Raw genomic sequence first — 12,916 nt, forward strand, 5'->3', positions numbered from 1 at the left:
TGGTGCCCAACTGACTTCAGAGTTGGCACTGATGACCATCCTTGCACTAGGTTTCCTGGTAGACCTAGCCAAACTGTATCAGGGATGTATGAATGCTGAACAACACTTCTTCTTCAGTTGTTGAGACCTGGGCTTTCTTGGACCACAAGTTTAACTTGATGTATGCCAACCATACCATTGTTCAACAGCATGTAGAGGAAAGGATAGAGAGGGGATAGGGCTCTGAAGCACATAAGGACATGGTTGTCTTAGAAAGGATTATGAAGAGGTTCAAACAGATAGTATTGAGGGGGAAGATGAAGGTGAGAAATATTAATTTATATTATCTTGTCCACACTTTCTGTCTTTTTCTGTCTTATGAAAACATCTTTTGTGACACTGCTTGTCAATAAAAATATCATTGCAAAATAAAAGAAAATAAATTATATAGCTATGGCTACAGATATAGTTAACCCTCTCCATACAGGCAAGCACTGAAAAAAAAAGATGTTCTCCTTTCTATAAGATGATACTATTAACTCATGGTCAAAAAGATGGGTCAGCAGGGTTTCAAAACTCCATGTCTCATAAATGGATGGAAATTTAGATTAAGAGGAAAGGAGTCTTGGAGAGCATCTAGTTCAATTCTCTTGTTTTGCAAATGAGGGAAGTAAGGCTATGATTAGGGGAAGTGACTTACCCAAGGTCTTACTACTAGTTTGTTTCAGAGCTAGGAATGAAACTTTGTTCTTCTAGCCCCCAGATCAGTGCTCCTTCTCAGTTGTCCTTTTTCAGTAATGATGATACATTTGCATACTACAGTTCCACCCTCTTCACAAACCACTGGCCTGGATCAAAGGGTGCATTCTGCAGCTTCAGAGGAGTTTTGTCTTATTTTCTTTTTCTCCTTGAAAAGGTAATTGGAAACAGGATCTGTGACCCTGACCTTTCATGAGTGTGATCAAGATGCTTCACTGTTAGATCAAAGCATGAGTATCTTCATATTCATGCTGCCAATTATCGCTGATAAACTGCTATCAAATTTCTCCATTCATCCTACAGCATTCTATTGGAAAGAACTTCTCTGCCCTAGTCAAAATAAGGTAACACCTAAATACGATCAGGATATCCAATTCAACTACGTACACTTACAATAAGTATTGGGATTTCAAAGATGGGGAAAAAAAGGTAAAAAAAAAAAGACCTTGAAGAACTTACAATCTGATAGGGGAGATAAAATACATACTAATAATACAAGCTAAAATGTGATAAGTACATCTGGGAGGTAATAAATACTATTGACTGAGTTATGGATGATCCTACTTCCTAAATCAAAGCTGAAACAACTGATGAACTAGCTGGACCAGTTGAGATGGTGTCTCAGGGGTCTGCTGCAAATAATCTAGGACTACTGCAAACCACAAACCAAAGCTTCACCAATAGCTAGACCAAACATGTAGCCAAAGAAAGAAAGGTCAAGGACATTACAAAGTCTTGGTTATCACAGAGGCCAAATCCCTGAAAAACCGAAGTTGAAAAGGTGTTCTCTGATTATCAATGCATCATTACATCCATTTAACAAATAGTTATAGGGTATCTACTGTATGCAAGACACTGTCCTAAGCACGGAGCAGGACAGAAGATAGCCTGCCCAAGAAGTTTACAACTACTAATTACTACGTCCCTGCTCTGTGGGAAGGGCAACAGAAAACTGATAAATGTGGTAAAGTAATCTGATCTCATACACGTCATCCCACCTAGGACCCAATAAAATCAGTAAAATCAATAAAAAAATCAGCTCATACTTCCATAAGTCCTTTCTTCACAAAAACTCTATTGAGGTAGAAAGCTGCAAACATCATTATCATTACTCCCATTTTACAGATTAAGAAACTGATGGCCTAGAGAAGTTAAAGGACTCATCCACATTCATCTGAAGTCTAGGAAATGTCACAATAAGGATTCAGACTCCATTCTTCTAACTTCAAGTCCAGTACTCTTTTCCATGCTATCACTAAGTAGTCCCAATCCAAAAAATTATTATAAATTTTAATTTAATTATAATCATTAAAATGTGTTACACAAAATTACTATAATTTTGGTATGATTAACCTGTTATAAGAAAAAAGGAGTTTTCACATTTTGTACATGACACAAGAGCCTTGGTGTTCTCTCTTTCTACTGCTAAAGAAGTTGTCCCTTTTGGGGCTAGATGCTGGTAAGGTATAATACAATAGTATTTCCTGCTTTGAGCCAGGTCACCCAGTGAACACCTTCCACACATGTGCCCCAGATGCGATCACTGTTAGGTCATAGCATGAGTTTCTTCAGATCCCTGCTGCCAACCATCTCTGATGAACTGTTATCAAATTTCTCCTCTCATCCTACAGCATTATATTAGAAAGGAAGTCCTGTGCCCTATTCAAAATAAGGTAACACCTAAATATGACCAGTCTATCCAATCCAACTTTGAGAAAGATATTATTCCTTCCAACTGACCCCAAAGGGCCCATGACCTAACATGGTCTAAAGCTGAGAATTTTCAGTGCACAAGATGAAACTTCCGGTTGGAGACCATGGAAAGGCCAAAGTCAGGAAGTTCCAGGGCAAGTAAAGCCCTGACATATATATTCAATAGGTTAGAATCAGTAAGTAGGATACAGGGAGCTGAGTTGAGTCATCAGAGGCAAAAAGTAGTGTCAGGATTGAGTTAGTGACAAGACCAAAAACAGACCCAAGGGGCAAGCAAAGAATCATGATCCAGAGCAGGGATTCTTCACTTTGAATTGGGAGAGGACTCCAGGAATAGATTTCAAAGTACTCATTAACTTGGATGGAAAAAATTACATCTCTATTTTCACTAACTTCTACCTGAAATTTAGCATTTCCTTCCTAATTATTTAAAAACATTATTCTGAAATTGGATCTTCAAGTTTCATGAGATTGCAAAAGAGGTCCAAGAAACAAAAAAGTTCTAGAGTCAGGAAGCAGGGTTCAATTGTGAAAAAAATACATAGGCGTTTGAATTTCTTTTAACGAATTTCTTTAATTTGCTTTACTCATCTTCCTGGGGCATGTATGTTTTTATGCCTAGTATATGTGGGAGGCCAGCCCTATACTCCCATTCTTTCTAAATTGACTACAGTTAAATAACTGACATCTGCATTATTCTTCCATGGAGCAGCCACTTTCAAGTGGTTTAAAAAAAGAAGAAGAAGCGTACCAGGAAGAGAGCTTTGAAGGCAACCTAAGAGAAGAGGAAGATGGAAAAACAACTTTTTTTTTTTTCACTATTTTTATTTCCAATACTGGGAAATAAAGATTTATGAAACTTTTGCCTTCTGAAAATTACAAGAGAAAAGCCAATTGTCACTTCACAGCTGATTCTATCATGCTAATCAAGCAAACATTTTTGTGCACTATAGCCTGCTACTAGTCATTAAAGTATAAATAAAAGGCATGGTACTGATTCTGAGGGGTTTATGATTTATCCCAAGGTTATACTCAAGTAAAAAGTCCGAGAACCCCTCAAAGCAGTTTTTAAAACAACAAATAAAAGTCCCTCCTCCCCAACTCATTCAATTGCTGAGTGGAGAGGCAAAAAGAGACCTTTCTATCCTGCTCATATTTCAGAAAAAGGCTTGAATCAGAGAATTAGGCTTTGAAGAGTCTCTTAAAAATACAAGCTCAAGGAAATGTTCCTAGGGCTCAGGGAAAACAAGACAGCAATCTCCGTGAGGACTCTCCCCATTGTGGTTTTTTAGAGATGAGGAAGGTGATTACAATCAAGCTTAAGTGCATACTATGTGTTAGGGGACTGTACTAAGCATTAAGACATGGAGACAATAGAGCAAGGCAGCCCAGGTACTCAAGGAGCTTACATTCTAAAGGGATAAGGGGCAGGGAACAACCAAAAAAGCTAGAAAGGTGGGCACGGTACACATGTAGCGTTATAGTTTGGAAATGTCTGGAAAGCGGTATCACAGCTCAGTTCTAGGCAAGATAAAGCAAAAACTCACTTACGACAACCCAGATGCCGGGGCAGAGTCCAAGTGTCCAGTTCGAGGGATGATGGCTGAAGTGCAGGGAGCATGGTCTTCAGCCAGACAGCTTAAGTGGGTTTAAAAATCAGATTCAAAGCCATAAATCAGACAGGAAATTAGCTAAGACTTAGAAACAAAACTGGCACCACTGCAGTCCATATTAAGCAATGAGGTATTGCAAAATGGATGTGAGCCTATGGCTGCCTAAGGAAGGATAACTGTTCAAAGTTCTTTAACTACAAGTGCCTAAAGTCTGGACACGCAGTTGAGAGAACAGGAGGCTCGGTCACAAGCTGAGTAACTGTCGACTTTGACCTATAAAGAGGCCAAATGCCTGCTGAATGCAGCTGCAGAGTATCCTCAATAATATCCATCAGATTTCTCCAACGATAGTACAGGAGTGGTGTGATATGCGAAAAGTTTTGTCTGCACAAACTCTTGAAAGAATAATGCACCTTTTCTGGCCTATTGTACAAAAATCAATTAACAAGCATTTATTAAGTGCCTTTTAGGCGCCAAGCACTGTACCAGTTAGTACAGAAATGTGCACTTTATTATGCTAAGTTTAAAAAAATCTGCTTTCTTCTACAATCTCTGCTCTGGTCTACCTCTCAGACCACTCATGGAAATGTCTTACTTCAGACTCAAAACAACCATTATTTAGTCAGAGTTTAATACATACATTTGAGAAGAGACTCACTCTAAAAGGATTGGTATCCCAGAACCTAACCTGTTCTGAGCAAGCTGGAGATATCTACAATAAATGAAAAAGAAAATTTGGCAAGGCCTCCGAGAAAGGTGGCAAAGATGATTAAAGAGTTGCGAAGAAAGACCTCTGGGGAAAGGGGAAAAGATTTGAGATTATTTTACTAGAAAAAGAGAAGTGGGAAAGTTTAACTGTTGTAGGTCTAAGAAGGACTTTCATGCAGAAATAGAAATAAGTTGTTCTCCATATGCACTAATACAGCACAGCATACAGAACAAGATGTATTTCTTTAGGGCAGATAATAAGGGAAAACTTGGACAGAGAAAACTATTCAATATTTTAGCAGGTTATGAGGGGTCATGGTGGAATCCTCTACGGATTCTTTAAAAATAAGATAAAAACACATTGGTCAAGGTAATTTAGATGGAATGTTATGGGAAAACAAGCTGATTGACTAGAATATTCCTTCAAAATCGTATCCAGGTAGTCAATAAACACTTATTAAGTACCTACTATATGCCAGGCACTGTGCTAAACACTGGAAATAGAAAGAATGATAAAAGAGAATCCCTGCTCTTGAGGAGTTCACTGTCATTGGGGAAGACAACATGCAAATAACCATGTAGGAACAATTCTATTACTTCACAAAAATTGTACCAATAGGAAGTCACTTTTATTCCCCATCTAACCAAACAGCATTCCCACCTAGCCTCACAAAGCTTCAAAAGACATCCCTAAGAGTCATGGGATCATCATCAAAAAGTGTTCAATACCCACAAGTATGTGCTTAAAAAACCATCCATGTTAACCTTAAGCATATGATCTCAGACAGAGCATAAGATACATACCCTTTGACTACCAGTTAGGTCACTGCTAGTGACCTAACCTAAGGCAGAATTTGATACTTAATGGAATCATTATTTCAATGATGCATTATTCATTCTGCTGAAATGGATTAGAGACCCTCTACACCTTATTAGCCTGGCATCTTCATGAAGTGCTGTGGTGAAAAAAAATCATTACTGGTTGCCCAACCTGCTGATAAGCCTCTCTGAACTTCTCTGGGCTGATACTCTGATGAACACAATTCAAGCCTTACAAGCTTGTTAAGATTTACCAGAGGTTTCTCCCTGCTGGTAAACCTTGAAAATTCAGAGTCACTTCTATATACGGCAAACTTTAGTAAAGCAATCAATACACAAGGGACATTAAAAGAAATATGCATTATGCACATGCTTTAGTACAAATATTAAATGAAATTAAGTGTGTGTATGTGGAAAAATAAAACATTTATGTTGCAATTCTGCCAAATAAGAGTTTTATCTCTAAGCCAATCAATATGAATTCTCTTGCAAAGGCACAGCTCTCATCATCCAGCAGGGTCAGGGGCTGTCATCAGTTCTCAGCAACCAGATGGTTACTAATATCCTTTGTAGACCAATGTGCAGACGATACCCTCCAGAAGCCAAACTATATTATAATGCAGATATTTATCTGAGTACATGTTGTACCAACTATAAGCTTCCTGAGAAAAGGAATATGCCTTATCATTATATCTCTCCCAATGCCTAGCACAATGTCTCTCAAAGAGAAGATTCTTAATGTCATTCAATGCTATTTCTTAAGAAGTTTTATTTAACTAAGAAAACCAATTAAAGAACAAAATCTTCCAAAGTTGTACCTTGCCTGGAAGGCACAGGTGAGAAATGCTTTGATGCGTGTACACCCACTTCTGTTCTTTGGACTGGTTTTGGTCCCTTTCATACCACTTACAGATATGAGAGTGATGGCCAACAACCACTCAAATGTGAAATTGAGTGTGATGAGTGATCAAAATGTCTAAAGTTTCAGGCTTCCAAGCACAGTGATTTATTAAGCAATATATGCCAACTGTATAACAAATTGGGACCAAGACTCCTCAGCTTGGAACTGGGCCCTGAATATAGGGGGAGGCAGATTTTTATGCATTAAAGGAAAATAATTAACAGAATACAAACCAGGATACAAGGTTAGGTCATCTAATTTCTAACTGGAGGAGAGATTAGGGACTTTCTAAATTAGGAGAGGAAGAGCAAACAAGTGCAATTCCCCAATATCAGAAAACGAGGTGTTCCACTTTCCCCCAACTGTCTATATTCTATCAAAGATACAAGAAAACAGTACTTGACTGACCAGAATGGGGACAGGTTTCAGATACGACATGTATACAGGGGTCACTTGAGATGTATAATTGTGATAAAACTCCTCATGTATCAACCTTCTGATCTGATTGGGTTTCTGGTCAGCAAAATCTAGGTTCTGAGTTAAGGGTCTCTAAGCAACAGGTAATCCAGCTTCCCAGCCACACAGGGCTAGGTTCAAACAACACAATAAAGAGTTTTTTCACAATTCCCATAATGGAATAAAGTTTTCTCACAAGACAGAAATTGGACTGGACCCTTAACTGAACAGAAAAGGAACTGAACTAGATTCAGAATTGAGTTACAAGATGGAGCAGTTCGCTCAATGCTCATAATTTCCATATGAGAAAGTCTCCTTAGGCAGAATGAGCTTTCAGGAGTAGTGACCCTAACCACCTGGTCTAGAAGCCCACTGTACTGCACTTCTTACCCATCTTACCCAAAGGCTATACTCTTCTCTACCCTACAGGGCTGTCAATGCTCAGGTCTGTGCTCCATCATTCAAAATGTAATGAGTAGCCTTTTATGTTGCCAAAGTCAAGAGTTCTGGCTGCTTTAGGAGAGACTCAACTGCTGACCATAAGCTATGACTTACAGAGCATTGTGAGCTTTCAGGTTATAGAAAAGTCTCTTTGCTGCCACAGAATCCAGTGCTTTCCTGAAATGCTCCTCTTTATGCCCTCCTTCTGGAGTCACTGCCCTAGTTGTTCATAGGACCAGTGGCCTAGATTTGGACTAAAGTAAATACGGAGGCAGGACAGTCATTGTGGCATATGTTCAAGGTGTTAATTAAAATGGATTCAAGAAGAACATGAGAACTCATTGATACCTCAGTACCTGTAAAGAATCAAATGCTTTGTTGTGAAAGCAGAAATATAACCCACCCAAAGAACAGTTGTTCATGGAAAAAAAGAGAGACATTATCAAGTATACAGTTTCTAAATGAACTAAAGCTGAGACCCACAGTCTATTTCCAATACATTCAAGGATGGTAGTAGAAAGAGGCTCCCATTAAGTACTTCTACATCACTACTAGTATCTAACACTCAATCTCACACAAAGCTTGTCAATGACATCAAGACAATTAACTTCTGCAAAATTTTTTGGCAGCACAGCCCTGTAATCTCAAAACATGCCATTCATTGTCCACAGGACTAACTCTATAAGCTACTTTCCTTATCAAATAACAAGCCCACCGCCAAAGTCACAACAACAATAATTAGTAATCACATTTATGTTTCCAAATGACTTCAGGAATACTAATGAAGCTTTCACCATCCCACACAAAGTTCCACTTTGGAGAAGGAGAGAAGCTAGAGAAGGATAAAATGTGCCTTACTCAGGCTGCTAAGACAGACTTCAAGCTCAAAGTTCCTCCCCTCAGCCCTAGGGTCTCAGTCCTGGCCAAAAATGCCCATTCCCTCTCTGCCAAATTCACAGTATCTTCAATATGCTTTAATTTTTTTTTTAGACTGTGATGGGAAAAGATGTAGGCCATGGCCTAATAACAGTTTGGGAATACTAGTTTGTAAACTTCCAATGTTCTCTGTCCTGTGAGTCATTGTAATTGTATAGGAAAGCAGCCCAGCATAGGGGATCAAGCACTAGTGTGTTCACTGGCAGGATCAAGGGTGTAATCTTGGGAAAATCACTTCACCTCTCTAAACCTCAGTTTCCTCATAGGCAAAATGGGAACACTAGTACTTCTACTACCCACCTCACAGAGTGGCAAGTGAGGAAAGAGGTTTGGAAGTACAAAGCTATTATAATTATGTACCGTTGGTGTGAGAGTCAAGAGAATTCTAAAATAGTAATTTTCTTATCACCATATGGACTGACCCTCAAGTTTTGCCCTAAATTCAGCAGGCCTCAAAGGAACCAGAAACATCAGGACAACATTCACAGGAAAAGGAACTTTCTAAGTCCTCTCCTTTGCATAACATTGATAGAATTTTAGGATTTATTCAGGACTTCTCCAGGGATCCTGCTGACATCCTCCCATGTTGGCCCAATTAACACATGCCAAGCTTCTGTCTGAGGTCAAACCTCAGAGTCTTGTTCAATCTCATCACGCTTTACCCAGTTCATAATCTTATGCTCTCCTAGAACTTCTCCTTAGGGTTTTTCTACCTGTTCCCAACAGGCAGCACACATAATTAGGGTCACTTATTTAAGCATTCCCCCTCCACCCGATCTACTAACAACCAATCACAGCCAAAAGGCAACTCTGGAAAGAAGGCTGGGGACATGTCAACTTAGCCCAGTTCCTCTGATCCAAATCACATTCCCAAAATTCATGTTCTGCTGGGAAGATGCAATACTGGCTGGGAAGGCAAGAGTATGTTGTCAGAGAAGGGTTGGTTGATGCCACCTAGACCAAAGGTTTTACAACCTCACCCCAAGAGTCTGTTGCATCTGTTGGAGATGCAAGCTGTCAAGCCTGACAAAGAAAGGTAATGGAGTGGGAAGGAAAGGATGGTACATACATAGTCAACCAGCAGGAGAGGATAGAGGCAGGGCCACAAGGGGTAACTCAGTACTTTTTTTCAAAGCACTTCTCGGTTAATTATTTCTTCCAGGACCCCTGTGAAATAGGATACAAGCAGAATCTGCCTTCTACAAAAGGCACCAAAAGGTTATAAAGTCTGGTCCAAAGCCACCCAGAAAGTCAGTGGCAGAGTAAGGAACAGAATCCATGTCCCTTGACTTATTTGCCTGCACTCAATCTACGAGACCTGTTTCTTAAAGCTGGCTAGGGGTGGGGGCACCATCTGTTGTCATTCACTTGGGGGTCTTAAAAACTATAACAGCTGGAAAGGAATCTGGCAAACAAGGAATGGGGCCCAGTTGGGGCATTCTGAAGTGAAGAGGAGAAAAGGGAAACAACTGTTGAAAATGCTAGTGGTATCATGCAGAGTTAAACATGTACTAGCAATGTGATACAAAGAAGACAAAAACTTAAGGGGGAAAACAGAGGAGAAGTGACATCTTAGTAAATGAATGGGATTTCACGACTTCCTTGTTTGTCACTGCAAGTTAATCTAGAATAAGCTACCTGTAAAGTCTCTCAACAGCAGAGCAGCCAAGAAGATGCTGGATAATGCTGTTTAAGTTTTCATTAAATGCTAAAGTAGGTTATCAGGGTGTAATTCCTATCAACTCAACAATAAACAAATTAACTGTATAGTGCAGAGCAGTGGTGTCAAAACTCAAAGGGGAACATGGTCACTAATCTGTACAAAAGAATCCTTGGAGACCACTTACTGACTTAATTTTAAAATATATTATTATCCAAGTTTTACTGTATTTCTATTTGTTTTGTTAAATATTTCCCAATTACACTATAAGTGGTTTCTCCAACACCGAAGAGTGTTGTGGGCCACATGGCAGGTGTGGTACAGAGCACTGTCAGTTACTAGGGGAGACAGATGAACCAAACATAGTGCCTGCCCTCAATGAGTTGACAATAGGAAAGAGAAGAAACATATATAAATAGCTTCAGTAAAAAAAATAGAAAGTAAGTCTGTAAAAGAAAGTAACAATGCTCTGATAATTCCAAGGAAAAAGGGAAGATTATTTCTGAAGTAGGGAGGATGAGGAAATTCCATTGAGGAAGTATCATTTCATTTATATCTTCTTAAAGGATGGATGGATGCAATTACAATAGAAGTAGATGGAGGGTCAAGTCAAAGGAACAAGATTTCAGAGACAGAAAAGTGCAATAGGTGTCTTTAGAACAATAAGCAAATCAATTTAGATGAAGTATGTGGTTAATGAAGGTAAGTGGTATGAGATAAAATTGCAAAACTAGGTTAAAGTCAAACTATAGTGGTCCTGGGATATCAGGTAAAGCAGTATGGTCTTAATATAGCAGACTACAGGGAGCCCCTGAGGTTCTTTAAACAGTAGAGTGTCAAAAATCAGACCTGTACTTTAAGATTAATTTGGTATCAGAAGAAAGAAGCTAGAAGCAAGAAGAATGTTTTAATAGCCAATTTTATTACCTGGACCACTCTGAAATCAAAACATTTGAAATGCACTAAGAAGCCGACTAAAAAAACTGGGATTATTTTTCAATATGAAGAATCATTTTGTATTTATGTGTGTGGAAGGCTTTGATTTTTTGCATACTATACATACTATAAGGCATATATAATGCTTTTTTTCTGCACCCCCTAACACATTCCATGTTTACTTAAGGGAAAGGGCATGGAACACCTTAGCAAGCAATTACCTATTGCAGAAACAGGGTTGGCTCTGGACAGAAACATTAAATTCCCAGGTTAATCACTTAAAAAGTGCATTCTTAAAAAGTTAGTGAATGTTTCAAAGTAAATTTCACTGATAGCAAAACAATGCTGCAGGGCGTACAGGATCCAAATAAGAGGGAGAAAGGGTCCTGTGGGAGAACCCCTCCAATCCCACTGAAATGACCAAAAGTGCAAAGCACAAATTTCAGCGCAATATCCATCAGCCTTTTATAATTTTTAAAGTATTAATCAACAGGAATTTATTAAGTACCGACCAGCTGCCACACACTGCGCTACATTCTGAGGATACAAGTGCAAAGAATGAAGCAATGCCTACTCAAAATAAGCTTACATTCTAATAGGAGAGATAACAGATACGTACTAAATGTGTACATAAAAGGCATGAATATAAAATGAATAAATACAAATATATGCAAAGTCATTAAATATAAGGTAGTCTGGAGTGAGCCCTAGCCATTGTGGGATCGAGAAAGACTTCATGAAGATGCCCATGCTGCATTTTAAAGGAAGAAAGGGACTCTGGGAGGAGGAGGTAGAAGGCTGTGCATTTTAGACAGTAGGGGGGCCAGTGTAGAGACACTGGGAGATGGGGTGTTCAACTAGTGGAACAAGTTAGCACAATGAATAAGATCCTCCTTCAGAAAAAAATCTAAAGATTTGATACAGTGTATGCTTCAAAAAAACCTAATCAGTTCACTCATACGCCAAAATGGGGAGGGTGGCATTGTAAATGAGCTTCATGAAAAGAAAGGAGCAACGTTTAGATACGCAAAACTGAAGCTGAACATGCCCTCCTGGGGACTTTGTCTTTTGAAGTTCAATCTGTCCTCAGCCAACCAGAGAGGACTAGAAAGCCAAGGGGAACACAAAGTAGTTAGGAAGAGCAGCAGCATTGGCTTAACCAATCCAGGAAAACACAGCTGCCTCTGTTTAAGAGCCAAATAGACTACCTTGGTTCTATACTCACACAATTTCAGTGTCCAGAAAGATCAAGGGCAAAGTTCTAAATTAGTACAAGGGGCTTGGTGAGCTTCTAAGATCGGAGGGGTCTCATAAATTTCAAGAGAATACGGCTGTACCCTTCACTCTTCCTACAGGAAGCAGAGCCACAACATGTCTAATATGGAAATAGTTTTGCCTGAATATGCTGCACATTTCTTCCTTTTTTTTTCTTTTTGGTTGGGGGAATGGGAGAGAATTTGAGGAAGGGAAGGAGCAGGAAGAAAAAATAAATGCTTGATAATTGAAAAAAATTTTAATTAAAAAAAAAAGAAGAGGAATAATGGGCCTTGGACAACAAATGAACTCAATGCCATGGAGCACTAGGGGTAATCAGGTCCAAATCATTCTGAGGTCTTTAAGCAGAGGTTAGGTGAGTACTTGTGTGAGTGCCAATAACAGAATTATGATTTGGGTGTGGATTGGACTACATGACCTCTAAATCTAAGGTCTATGAATACCAACAGAACTGATTTGCCAAAACATCTATAAACCATCCCCAGAAGATCAACAGACAAAGCTCATGAGGACAGAGAGAATTGTACCAGCTGTGACCACACTATGGGTTCTAGGTGATGGACAAAAAGGAACAAAAACAAGGGCTCCCACAAAAAGTACATTTTTTAAAAATGAGAACTCCCCCAAAATTGAAAACAGAATGAGTATTCAATGACTGGGGCATGGCTGAACAAAATGTGGCATGTAAGTGATATACAATGTTACTGCACCATAAGAAAT

At 39.1% G+C, this 12,916-nt stretch overlaps 1 protein-coding gene across 1 annotated transcript in view; it reads right to left on the reverse strand.

Moving 5' to 3' along the window:
* CAPN15 (calpain 15) overlaps nt 1–12,916 on the reverse strand; it is a 90,991-nt gene that overhangs the window by 69,814 nt on the left and 8,261 nt on the right. The gene's annotated exons all lie outside the window — the stretch shown is intronic.

This window comes from Notamacropus eugenii, chromosome 1, assembly GCF_028372415.1.
Source record: "Notamacropus eugenii isolate mMacEug1 chromosome 1, mMacEug1.pri_v2, whole genome shotgun sequence".
NCBI classification, from domain to species: Eukaryota; Metazoa; Chordata; class Mammalia; order Diprotodontia; family Macropodidae; genus Notamacropus; species Notamacropus eugenii.